The following is a 10,794-nucleotide window of genomic DNA, read 5'->3' on the forward strand; positions in this document are numbered from 1 at the left end:
TCCTTAATGTTTGCATTATGGGCTGATAGGATAACACAGAAAGCTTCTATAGGATCTTCTCCGTTCAACCTTGTGTATGGAAAAGAAGCAGTACTACCCACAAATCTTGTTCTTCCTTCTCTAGCCTTAGTTCAGTTCATTGAGGAAAGTCCTTCTTCTTCTATTCAGCTAAGACATGATAAAATTCTAAAACTAGAAGAGGAAAGAGAAAAAGCCAGGGTTATTCATGCCAAACATCAGCAAATCATCAAGGCAGCTTTTGATTCAATCTCATCCGGTTCAAAACAATTTCAAGTCGGTGATTTAGTTCTGAAGTGGGACAAAGCCCACGAGGACAAGGGAAAACACACCAAGTTCCAGAAGATGTGGCTTGGACCATTTCAGATCTATGAGAAGATAGGCCATTCGACCGTCATATTGCAAGATTTATCAGGTTTGAGAGATTCTCTCCCTGTTAATGGCCTTATCTTGAAGAAATTCTTTAATTGAGGAGGTAACCCCTTCTCCTTTTTAGTTTAATAGAGTTTTGTAATTTGTAGGATCTTTAGAAAATAAAGTTGTAAGGTATCTTCCATTGACCTTTGCTGTGTTTGAAAACTTGATCCACAGAAGTAGTATGATATTTGCTTTTAAAATAATAGAAGTCTTAACCAAAAGGGATAATTTCTAGGAAACTAGGTATCATTGTATTTTGAAACCACACTTCAAGTTTTGTGAACTCCTCTGAAAGTTTAGAAGTATTGTAAATCATTTTCTGTTTTCAAATTGGTCACAAAAGGTTATCAATATCAAGATAGAAGCTAATCCAACTTCAGCATCTTCAACTCTTACCCTGTCATCCATCTACTCTTAAGGAGAAAATTGTCCATCCCATTCACCAAAGTTTATGATTACTCAGAATGTAATTCTAAAAATTTTGATATAAAAGATAAGAGGTCTTATTACAAGCCTGCTTACCATGATCATAGGGAAATAGTTTAACCGACATTACCAATACTGCATACCATAACAGGGTAATGGCTTAAGAATTATAAGACAAGGGGTCTCATCATGAGCCAGCTTGTTCGGTTAGATTATTACCAATGAATAGCATTGTCAATAGCTGGCTACCAAACCAGGACAATGGCTTTTTATCTTATCAATAACAAAAGAAGAAAAAGAAATACAAAATATGAAATCATATTTTGAATTCATTCTGTTAATCACACTCTTAATTGGATGGGACAATGGACAATAACATGGTTAAAAGGTATCCCTGTCAAAACTATGAACGTTTGCTGGCAGCAGAGGCTCTACCTATGACAGACGAGTTCACTATAAAAGCTGATTTGGAAAGGTTTTCTGTTTTATCATTATAAACCAATAGAGACCTATTTAAAACTTAGAATGTATCTATTTTTCTTAAAAAGAGAGGAACTTAGCAAAAAATAGTTTCATTTTACTCGGAATGCATATATACCTAGTTATATTAGAATTTTCCCCTTTGATTAGAACTCTATTTTGAAAAAGTTTAAGTATTTCTATACTTTTCAGAGATAACTGTTTCTTCCAGTGAATCGCCAATTGTTGTGCTCTACAACAAACCCCCCATTTCATATCATTATTATTCACAAAACTATCATATGAAATGGGTCCCTTTAGATTTTGATTGGTATCAATATTGTATTATTCAAAAAGGTCCGAAAATCAAATGAAAACATTATAAAAAACCTTTTTGAAAAACCCATTTTGATCAAATAAATCAATCTTTTATCATTGCGATAAAGCGATCGCAAGATCGCATATCGCAATGACATAAGGAACATAAGTAAATGGCACATTGGTTTCCGCCGATGCGATATCGCTATCGGCTATCGGCAATGTTCTATGCACATTCTTAAAGTGCCCAGGCCATTCCCCCGATGCGATGCGATATCGCTATCGGCAATCGGCGATATAATATCCATGTCTCATATAATGTCAATACTCCCGATGCAATGTGATATCGCTATCGGCGATCGGGGTTTCAAAAGGTGTCAATATAAGAGGTTAAGCTTTCCCCGATGGCCGATTGCGATAAAGTGCAGATTTCAAAAAAGCCGTTAAAATGGAGGGATATTACGATCAATTCATATTAAAAGCTTGATCTGTCCAACAATGATTCACCTGCGCTCAACCGCCAAAACATCTACAGCACGCTTAAACGAATCATTCAGCCGATTAATGATATAATGGGCATTTGAGGATTGGCAGGTTTTAAACGGCCATTTAATGTAATTGTAAGTCCTAAAATCTTCCTATGGATTGTATCCGCGGCCATTGTAAAAGTTTTATCTCATCACGCATTGATCAATACATCTCACCGTATTGGATTTTCATTATCATTCCTTTGTGTTACGTTTATTTTCACTTTTGTGCAGAATTCATCCAAAGAAGAAAACTCAAGCAAAATGGGGAAGAAATCTAAGAAAACCACAGCCGCTTCCATTGTGCCAGTCACAGGACAAGCTGTCGCTGATCCCACAAACAAAAAGAAAGGATTGATTTCGGATACTACATGTTCTGGTCTCGGCAAAACTACTTGGCAAAGTACCTACAACTTGATTGAAGCCGAAGAACCTGAAGTGACAACAGTACAAGCTACTGCAGATTCAACTCGGAAATCTGATGGTACTCTAAAGGACTTAGCTGACTCCTTCCTTCATCGGATAGCAGCTAGGGAACAAATTCTCCCATATACAGATGTAGTGCGGTGGGCAATTGAGGAAATCCCAATCATGGATAGAACCTTCAGCACCAGAGACGAGAGAATTTTCGGGTCATTCAAGGCTGATGATTTAAGGCAAATGTATCATTTGCCTGAGCTAGAGAAGAAATACAATAAGGCGCTCCTGGAGAAATTCCGAAATGAGAACGAAGTTGAATCCGAACCCATCCGGGATTGGAGACAAAATCCGGCAAAGCACAAACATGAATCTTCCGGTAAGTACTCGGTTGATTCCCTGGCTTCTCCTTATTGCTACGCTGGAATAATGATGTGTAGATTGTGGGGACTGCACGACTCTTCTAATTTCACTATAGAAATGGTTCCCTTAATGGAAGCGGCATGCAACAGTATAATAATGGATTGGGCCACTATTCTCTCAGATAAACTAGCCACAGTTGTTCTTGAGTTTAGGAATAAGACCTGCATTACTGAAAGGCTAATTCCCCCATTCTATTACAGTGCCTATATTTTAGATACCTTGTGTTTTAATTCTGAATTTCCCGTGCTCGGCTGGAGGTGGACGCCACAAGACCCCATGCCTATTCACATATACCATCAGAAATTATGGAAATCCTCTTATAAGCACCATTTATATCAAGTCTGCAATGGCTTTATGTTGCCTATTTATTATTCTATTTTTGATAAACCTGTTCCCAAGATTTTCTACCAAGCTGGGATTGCTTTAATAGCAGTAGGGAGATGGTTCGGGGAGGAGAAGTTCACTTATATAAGAGTTTTCGGTAGCCAATCCGAACCTCATGTCCTCCCTTTATACATACCTGATAAACTGTTGGCAAGGGAAATCACTTACCAGATCATTGCTGAGAGTGTTACACAGACTCTCAAGAAAAATAAGAAGCAGGGTTGGCCCTCTTTTCCTTTGAGATGCGGTGTCTATACCTTGCATGATCTCAAACATGCAGAAAAAGAAGCTACAAAGATTAAATCATTAACTTTAGCAACTCTCCCTAATAGGCAATTTGATCCAAGCAAAGTTGCCTATAATGCACTAGAACAGGCCAAATTGTCAAAATTTGATCATAAAGAAGATATGTTTGATGACCTGTTCTCCTCCGCTGAGTCAATAATGTAGGTTAAGGCATTTTCCAGAATGAAATATCAAGATGAAGGGTTGGTTGAATTTAACAGACTTAGAGAACATAGGTTGCAAACTCTGCCTCTAGATCTATTAGCAACAACCCCAACAACATCCTCAAGCGAGCCTGAACGGCAACAGTCAAAGGAACCTACAGTTACAACAACAAAACAAGAGAAGCCACAGGATGAAAATTAGCAAAAGAAAGAGCATGAAAAAGTGCGGGAGGAGACCCAGATGAAAGAGCAGAAACAGACCACCATTGAAGTAAACGTGGATACTCATATTGACCCGAAATTGCTCCAGGAATGGCGGCAATTTGATTCCATTATCAGTGGTCTGGAATGTTCAAAGGACACTGAAACTTCAAAGGCAACAGACACACAGGAAACCACTTCACCACAGGTTCTAAGTGGAACCAGCGGCCCACCCATTTCAAAAGAGGTAGAGATAATACCAAAGGACCCCTCCGATCAAATCATTTTGCAGGTAGAAGAGATTCCTCCCTTGGATGTCTTCTACAGCCCAAGACATAAAGCTGTAGTAAAACGACAGAGGAAAAGAAGAAGGCCCGATCAACCTTCCCTTTTCCCAGAACATACGGTCACGGGCAATGTGGTTTGGAAGGAGGAATTTGACCCCTCCGATGACCTGACAAAACTGTCACAATATGATGGAGTCTATTCGGCAGCGACAATAGATAAGGCATCGGAGGTGAGTCTTTTACTGAAAACAAAGGATTAGGAAATTTTCTTGTTACAGGCACAGCTGACTGAAGCAAAGCAGAAGGCGGAGCAGACAGAGCAGCAATTGTTGACGCAACAGCAATTAAACAGTCAACTAACTCAACAATTGCAGGTAGAAAAACAAAGGATTGACCACAGCGCAATCCAAAAGCAGAAAGAATTGTTAGAGGCCTTGGCCCAATTGAAAGCAGCGAATGAGAAAATGCTGAAATCAAAAGATGAGCAAATCGCTCAACTATCAGCACAGATTGAAAAGACAAAGGGCATTCCAAAAGTAGCTGAATTCAGAGTAGAAGCACTACAAATAAATACTGCATTGATAGCCCAAATTAAGCTTCTATGTCAACAAATCGCCCAGGCAGAGCCACTATGTGAATTAACAGCATCCATAAGTAATAAAGTAGACAAGGCTAGGACTGAATTGGATCAAGCTGAAGAAACGATAGCTGCATTTATCGACTCGCAAGATATTGATCAAGGACAAGCAGCGAATTTACCAAGAATCTTAGAGTCACATAAAGATATACTCTTTACAGAATTGCAGTCCCAATTAATGAAAGCAGAGAGGGCAGTTTCAAGATGCAAATCAACTTCAAGCAATTTAGTTGAATTAGTCAATAACACTCTCTACTTATCAAACATGATTTCCCAATGCACACCAGGAAAATTGACAACGATGAAAACATTGGAGCAATCATGTTATCCAGATCTAGAGGAAAAGGGGAGATTAATTGCTGGGATTAACAGTTTAACCTGGGACACCTATTGGTTCTTTTTGGTAAAACCATACACACAGAGAGCCGCCCTCAAGTGCCTTATGGATGCAATCGGGTATATTATCCCCGATATTCAGGATGCCACCTATGTCGCCCAGCTCAGCTCTCGCCTCAACAGACCACCCGAAGTGGAGCTGATGCTTGCGATAAGTCAGCTCAGATTTAAAGGCAAACATCCTACTTGATTATTCATGCCGCCGACTGCCAGATTGATGAAGAAAATAGGATCAAAATCAATTGATACCAATTAAGTAGGATTTCAGTTTCGTAGATAGTTAGATTAATTAAGTATTTATAGACCCTTTCATTTTTTTGGAAAGGGTCGTAAAGTTTTGTACTTTACTTAAAGACTGAAGTTGCACTATTGTGCTTCAGCCATATTCTTTTATGAAACTGGACCAGTTATTCTAAATTTGACAAGGAAGCTTTTATGCAATTGTGCACTATTGTCTTTGTTTGAAAGTGTTTCTGCGTTGAAGGAAGAATCTCAAGTAGCGATTGATATTGGGAGTGTCTAGCAGCTCATATGGTACTTTTATCTATGTCTGAATTCATTCTTTTCATATGAATTGTTATTTGATTATCTTTGCTATTATCGAATATATGTATGTGCTTTAACAACAGTTATGTATTCCTTCCACTATTGGATGTTTATGGTGTGCTTTTCTTTTAATCATATATGTGTCGATGATATAAATGACAAGTGTAGTAATATTGCTTTAATCGCTTTGCTTAACTATTTAAGCAAAGTAATCCTTGAATGAATTAATGTCCATGTCTGTTAGATGGAGTCATTTATATGCCTGTCCATAGACATAGATCATCAAGCGCTACACTTCAAAGTAGAATAGTTCCCGGGATAAGTAATAGCTCTTTTATTTTGCTGATAATTTAGCTATTCGCCTATCATTAGATTAGTCAATCAATTATCCATTCATCCCGTTTATTCATTGCTGGGAAACTGGTACCATTATACCCAGTCGGAGCCACCATTCCAAACGGAAAAGGAGCTGTACTAAGGTCCAGACCAGGTGGTTATCCCCCAATGTTGTTGCAGCGATTTTCGAGGCATCAACAGAACATTGGGCTTAGAACACCATCTTATCCCTTGGCTCTTGGAGCTCTTCAACTTTCTAGATCTGGCTCTTGGCTCTGGCTCTAGATCTTGCTCTAGCTCTTGGCTCTGCCTCTAGCTCTAGCTCTTTGGCACAGGCTTTGGTTCTGGCTCTCAGCTCTCACTTTTGGCACTCAGTCTGGCTCTTGGTTCTGGCTGTGGCTCGCGGCTCTCTGCTCTAGCTTCTCTAAGCTCTTTCTCTTGGCCTTTGCATGCCTCTATGAGTCACTCAACCTCCAAGCAACTTCAACAACAATATGCTGCTGTCAATTGATCTCTCTGGCTTTTCACTCAACCTCCGAGTGACTCCAAAGACTCTCTGCGCATTCAACTTTTTCTCGATGTTTGCTTTCCTCTATTCTTCTATCCCCACCTCTCTATCTCTGTCAGTCTGTGGCTTTAAGCCATCTGCTTCCTGACTGTTCATTTCTTGCCTCTGTCTGTTTGAATCCCTTCTTTTGGCTGTTACAGTCACTGCATCACACCTCACAGGGAAGTGGCCACCTATTTCGTAACGGATAAGTGTCAGGTTCACCGGAAACACTCGATCATTTGAAACAGCCATTATTTCCGTTTACACAAAGAATGCCCATGAAACACGAATCTCTGCCAACTCATCATCCCCGTCGGACTTCAGATCTTTATGCGTCGTAGCTTATTTCTCCCTCGGGTCCAGTCATCCATCGGGTGGAACCTCCGCCGTTGATCTGGGACCCCCATATCCTATGGTCTTTTCTTATATCGCGCGGTTGAATTGCTCGACCGTTAGTCCGCGATGTAAGCCGTTTTTCTCTCTCCCCACTGGACATGCGTCACTTAGTGTATGGAATCACTGGGTCCTTGACCAAACCTGCTTACCACCTGAAATTCCTCCAATATTCTGCCGGTTTTGAGCACAGTACCCGCCTGTCGGTTTTAGCGCTTTCCCACGGTTTTTCTAGTTTCCCTTGTGACCGAGCGTTTGGGGCTTTTCCTTCTTGAAGGGTTTTGCCTAGCGATACACTTTGTGCTAATCGCGTATCAGAAACAGCCTCTGTTTCTGGGTTTGAGCTTCTCAACTGCCATTTTTGCACCATGCATAATCTCCATGGGCCAACTATCAAGCGCTTTAACAGAAGGTCCTCGTTGCTCCGTGCTGGCTATAAATTACCATTATTCAGAGGTTATTTGTTATGCTCTTAACCTGCAAGACGATTACCAGAATACCAAATATGCGAAGAAATATACCCAGAAATAGAATAGTGAGAAACAAGAGCAAGTATTTTATTATTCAGAAATCAATTTTCACTTGCCTCTTCGAGGGGGCAACCTCTAATAGAGCAGAGCTCGATTACAAAATAAGACACGATGCTCCTCACAAGGAGTCTCTATCCTTTATATATGACTCATACATGCAATACCGTGGATCAATACCATGGTTCTTATTAATACCATCTATCTAATACCATGGCCCATTTGCAACTAACTGTGGTCCCGTCATTAATTGTGGGTTAACCACATACAATTATTAATATGGGCTTTATTGACTCTTTACTTAACTATAACTATGACTCGATCCTACTACATAAATAAGGGGGTTAGGGTGGGACCCTAACATGCCCTCCCCCTTAAGAATAGCCTTGTCCTCAAGGCTGAAGCTACGGAAACTGCTAAAGAATAGTGGCTAGTTCCCAAGTTACATCTTTCGGAGAGGTGTCTTTCCAATTGACAAGGACTTCCCTGATCATGCGGCCATGCAGGTGCCATTCTCGTGTGTCTAGGACCTGTTCAGGTTGGAGCCAGATTGACCCTTCTTCATCCAATTCAGGTAGACTGGTTTGAATTCTGCAATTGTTCCCAATCACTTTCTTGAGGCATGAGACATGGAAAATTGGATGGATTTTTGCAGTGGGTGGCAAAGCTAGCTTGTAGGCCACTTCTCCAATGCGCTGAAGTACTTGATATGGTCTGTAGAATTTTGGATATAGTTTATGACAACCCTTGTCTTTGAGTGAAGTTTGCTTATATGGTTGCAGCCTCAAAAATACCTGATCCCCTTATTGAAATTGGCGCTCTGAGCGATGTTGATCTACCTTCTGCTTCATGCGGTTTTGAGCTTGATGAAGATTCTCTCTAAGATGGGCGAGCATGGTTGTGCGGTTTTGTAGGAGTTTATCCACTACTTGTACCTTTGAGCACCCCTTGATATAAGAAGTAGGGGAAGGAGGGAGTTGACCATAAACTGCTTCATAGGAAGTCACTTTGGTGGTGGCATGATAGTTGGTGTTATACCACCATTCAGTTAGAGGCAACCACTATACCCATAAATGTTGCTTTTCTGAAGTGAAACACCTAAGGTAGGTTTCCAGACATTTGTTGACGGCTCCAATTTGACCATCCGTTTGTGTATGATAGGAAGTATTGAGTTTTAGTTGGGTGCATTGTAGCCTAAAGAGTTCCTCCCAAAAATTACTGGTGAAGATCGGGTCACGATTAGACACAATAGAAGTGGGCATTGTAGAAATTTTGAATAATATGACACTTATTCAACAGAGATTATCCCGATTATACACTATTGCAGAAAACATGCATAATGCATATCCTCCTCTACGTTGATCATCAATTTACAGAAGCAGAAACATTCACAGGTGCACATAGAAGCATCAATCACACATATCAACACAATATTTTCCTGGGGAAAGCATCTCGCTAAAAACCCCAACTATCTGTATATTATAGTGATTGAATCATGTAACAATACATAGTACAATACTCCTCACAAGTGCTCAGTACTATCTCCACATGCTACACACAATACATCTCAGATCTGATCTCCAAATCTATTCCACTGCTTGCCCGCCTCTCCAGCTCAATACCTGCTCAAGAACTAATGAGAATGGCTTACCAAACTCGTATTTGACCTGCAAATAATCACTCACACTCTGTTGGACGTGAGCATAGGCTACAATTCTTGGTATTGGCCAATTCATTGGCATACTCAATCCCTCTGATTGTGCAAATCATCATGCACATCTATAGTCACAACTGATAGCAATCTGATCCTCTAACACCTGTCCCTGCTGAACTGAACATGCACTGACATGCAACTGAGTTAACTGATGTATTCTATAGTTTCATTATGAGTTAATAACTTGTGAATTAATTAATAACTAATTCACCCAACTCATCTCTAGTCTATTGATCAGTTAGACTAAATACAACTAGTTTAACAAAGCTAAACTGAACACAACTCCATCAACTGCACCTCCAGTCGACTAAACTCAACTCACTTGAGTTCTAACTGAAGTCCTGCATGCAAATATTAGTCATCCCATAGGTAACCACGTATTTCCTTCTGGGATTTGCATGTACCACATCCGTAGCTCATCCTGAAGTGCTCCAAGAGAATAAGATCAAGTTTATAGGCCAAATATTATTATGAGACAATAATATTTGACTTTTCTATTTTTGACAGCCAGTCTAAAAATAGACTTTGATCACTCACACTGTGATCACTCACACTGTGGTCACCCACACTGTGATCACTCACACTGTGGTCGCCCACACTGTGATCACTCATACTGTGATCACCCACACTGTGATCATCCATAAAAAATAGAACTTGCGCCATAATTTGCCTGCGGGCCCACTTAGTGAAGGCGATTCTTTTCACTAAGCTCCATCATCTTGTTGCACTTTCAACAAGAATTTTCTTGTTGCACACTTTTCAACACTCCCTCTCAACAAGAAAGGCTTCCTCTCAAACTCGATCTTGTAACTCTGGAATGTTCTCCATGCAACACATTTGGCCAGTCCACTTGCTCTATCATCAAAGTCTCTGACTGCTATTGCCTCTGTTGAGTGAAAACTATGCATATCTGTGCTCTTCAGTATCTGACTGCTCTAGCCTCTGTCATTTTGATCTCTCACTGCATCTGTGCTACTGCTGGTTCTATCTCCCAGCATTGCATCTGCACTGCACCTCCCAACTGACCTCCCTGTTGGGCTAGAAACATCCTCTGATGCTAAAGCTCTACCTGCTGCTGACAAGTGCTCCCTCTCTGACATCTATGCTACTGCAACATCTCCATGCATCTTGCACCATTGCACACCTCTCTGTGCCACCTAGCACTGTGCAAAACACTTGTGCCTCTTGCATTGCTGCAGCCTACTAGCTATGTGTTGTCCTGGGATTCCCTGCACTGTCGCTCTCTCTGCCGCTCCATCTGCATCTGTCTCTACCCAATCAGTCAGTTCCTGCTACTCCACATCGGAGCTCCTGTAGCAAGGTCTCATCCAAGAGGTTGGGTACCTCAGGGATCCTGCCCCTCCTCCTT

This window comes from Pinus tabuliformis, chromosome J, assembly GCF_031772625.1.
Source record: "Pinus tabuliformis cultivar Carrire ecotype Pingquan chromosome J, CPIR1, whole genome shotgun sequence".
Lineage (NCBI taxonomy): Eukaryota > Viridiplantae > Streptophyta > Pinopsida > Pinales > Pinaceae > Pinus > Pinus tabuliformis.